We start from the raw sequence: 3,265 nt of genomic DNA, 5'->3' as shown, positions 1-3,265 counted from the left end.
CTGTCCATAGCGTTCCTTGACAGCGTCGTTTCTAAGGCACCAATTTAGTGCTACTTGGTCCCAATGGAATTTCCCATTGGGAACCTGCTAGCACTAAGTCGCTAACTGGTTAGCATGATGCTTCCGACAAACCGGCCACAACCAAACTTACTTGTCAACCTTCTGCCACAACAATCCCACCCCCTGGATAATCAACCAATCAGATTCACTGTATTCACTACTGGAAAGTCGGGCACCACTGGGAGAATTCGGAAATGCAACGGTTGGAACAGATGATCCCTACGACTTTAAGATCTAAAGAGAAGCGTCATCTGATCAGACCCTTTAATTAATTGAAAGGGCGGAGTCAGAGTAAAGGAGAAGGCTAGTGGCTGGAAGTTGGAGGGGATTTGGCGTTTGACTGGGAAGGGTCATTTTGAATGGCTGCTACTGTATTATATTATAAAGGTTATATCTGAAAGTAACTGGTTAAACTGGTTCTAGGTTAATCAAATAAAGGGTTATTTAGCTCAGTTACAGTGAGATAAAACCTCTTTGATGCATGTATATTTATCAGCATGTATCGTCTGAAGTGATTACCCGTTCTACCCGTTTTACTCGTGATTGATCCAAGCTGTAGGTATCTTAACCACATGGTAGTCAAAAGTATTAATGTTTATTACTGTGGTAGAGGTGTAAATCCTGCTGTTTATAAACACCTGTAGAAGTTAGAGGATTAACTTTAGCTCTTAACTCCAGTAAAAGTGTAAAAGTAAAATTTTTAAAACTACTTAAAGTATAAAAGTAATGCAGGAAAAAATGTGAAGGCCAGAAACTTTCCTGCTCTGCTCTATTAAAGGAACATTTTTCTACAATTCTGGATGATAACTTCATTAGACTTAATTTTCTTAGTTAAATAACTAATGCTAACGAGGTCACATTTAACTTTACATCATCTGGAAAAACTATTTATTTGGTATGTGCTGAGCAACAAGTTGGGGCAGCACCGAGTCCAACCACAAAGAAATTAATGGTCTGGATGAAACTAATTATTTTGATGTTTTATTTTTTGTTTTGTTTTATGATGTTTAATGAAAATGAGCTTAAATGAAAGAAAACTAAAGAGTCTAACGAGTTTTTAAAATGTAAGGAGTAGAAATAAAAGTTCTAAATAATTACTCCAGTGAAGTAAACAGCAGCCTGCGTTCCGTTTCTGTTTTATTGTTGTCATTAAACGTTTTGAAACTTCCCGCCGTCTGCGTCGCGTGAATACTGAGGCCATCTGTCCCGTTTACGACAAAAACATCCGGTGGTTTCTGAAAGTTAAAGGCTCTTTAAAATAACTCTGAAAATTATACAGAAATATACTGATATTAGAAAATTTTATTTGTATTTTTGAACACTAATGTACCTTTAAATGCATGTACTTTTCAGTATTTAAGTATTTTCAAAAGTGAGAACTTTAATAATTTAACCCAAAATGTTTGACTGAGTAACTTTTACTTGTAGTTGAGTAAGTTTCGACTATGAGTACACTGGAAAACATCCAAATCTAGATCAGTCCTTTTTTCTTAAAATAAATGCATTTGTTCTTGAATTGATGAGATAAAAGAGACATTTTGCTATTGGAACAAGTCAATTTAGGTTTAAAATAAGAAAACACAACTGCATTGTCTTTTTTTAAGTGCATATTATCTAATGATCTTATTTTAAGAGTAAAAATACTCATCCCATTGGCAAATTATCTCATTAACCTACTCAAATCAAGGGTAAATACACTTAATTTGAGTAAATTTTACTTATTTCTAGATCGTTTTTGCAGTATATCAACACTTTTACACAAGTACTACCGCTGAGTACTTCGTCAACCACTATCATAACTATCACAGAGTATTTCCAGACGCAGGAGCAAAGGTGCTCATTATGTTCTGGTAGTCTTGTCCCTTGGAGCTCTGTAACTCTGCCTTAGCAGGGCATTTGAGGACGCTTGCATACGTAAACAACCTCTACTATATCCGCCGTTAGGAGCTGCAGCCCTTCAAAGGGCCTTTGAAAGGACCCTGATTACCAGCCTGCCTGTAACTAGCATCCCTCCACAGTCGGCCGGACACAAAAGCCTGCTGAGAAATGCCACCAAAGACTCCTGGGAAATCAACAATCGGATGTTGTTTCTCCTTTTTTCCCTGAATAGAAATGCATGTATCTTGGTAATTCATACATTTTGCATGAGTTTGGGGAAGTGTTCGGTAACAATGCCACAGACATCCGTGCGTGATCATCCTGAGCCGCAGCGCTCACTGCAAACCTGTGGGACAAGAAAAACAGCAAAATGGGGAAACAAAAAAAGTTTTATATGATGTGACCAGAACGCAGCTCCTGTGTTTCACTGATGGATTCCTTTTTTTGCTGACTGTACCCTGCTGTCAGCCGGGTCCCCATCACACCACCTGTTTGTTGCCCACTGCCAGTCAACACATCTGTGCTGGTCCATTTAGAATGAACTTTGGGCATTAACGGGTGCGTCTCTGCCAGCCTCACGTGGAGCACAGCGCGCCTTCATCCAACTACATCATCCATTATTGATTTTTCAAAGAAAAGCCGCCTCCTTTTTGGGTTTTCACTGCGGGTCCTAAGGGCAGCTTTAAAAAGGCGCTCCTGGGGGTTTCACTCTCAGGGAAGCGGCATATAAATGGACTACATGCATAGCTGCGGTTCTGTTGAATCCTCAAAGTGCTTTACTCTAAGGGCCACACTCAGCCGTTCACTCATATTGTGGTTGTTCAGTGTTTGCAGCTCCTGGCAGCTGTGAAGCCTTCTGAGCTGCAGCCGTATCTTTAACTCTATAAATGAAGTTTAAATGAGCTAAAGTATGTCTTCAGTCACATTCAAGAGCACTCCATTTCCATACCTGAGTAACACAGCTGATGTCGGCTGTGGGAACATCTGCAGGAGTTAGACTTTAGGTCTAAAGGAGCCAAAGCTGTGAGCTTTACAGCTGCACTTTTGGTAGGAATCAAGTATTCTCACTGCATAAAATGGAAATCTAAATAAGTGCATTTGTCTTGAATTGGGGAGGAAAGTGACTTTGCCATTGGAACACGACAATTTAGATTTGAAATAAGAAAAAAATACTATTATTTCAAGTGCATATTATCTAATTACCGTATGTTATTTTAAGTAGGGATGCAGGATATTAGGATTTTGGCCGATATCCGATATTTTAAAACTCATGTAGCCGATAACCGATATCGATACCGATGTTAAAGCTGGACAAAAATAAGTAGTC

The sequence above is a fragment of the Cyprinodon variegatus genome, unplaced genomic scaffold (genome assembly GCF_000732505.1).
Source record: "Cyprinodon variegatus isolate N-32 unplaced genomic scaffold, C_variegatus-1.0 Scaffold1083, whole genome shotgun sequence".
Lineage (NCBI taxonomy): Eukaryota > Metazoa > Chordata > Actinopteri > Cyprinodontiformes > Cyprinodontidae > Cyprinodon > Cyprinodon variegatus.
The sequence above is the reverse complement of the archived record's forward strand: the minus strand, read 5'-3'. Positions refer to the sequence as shown.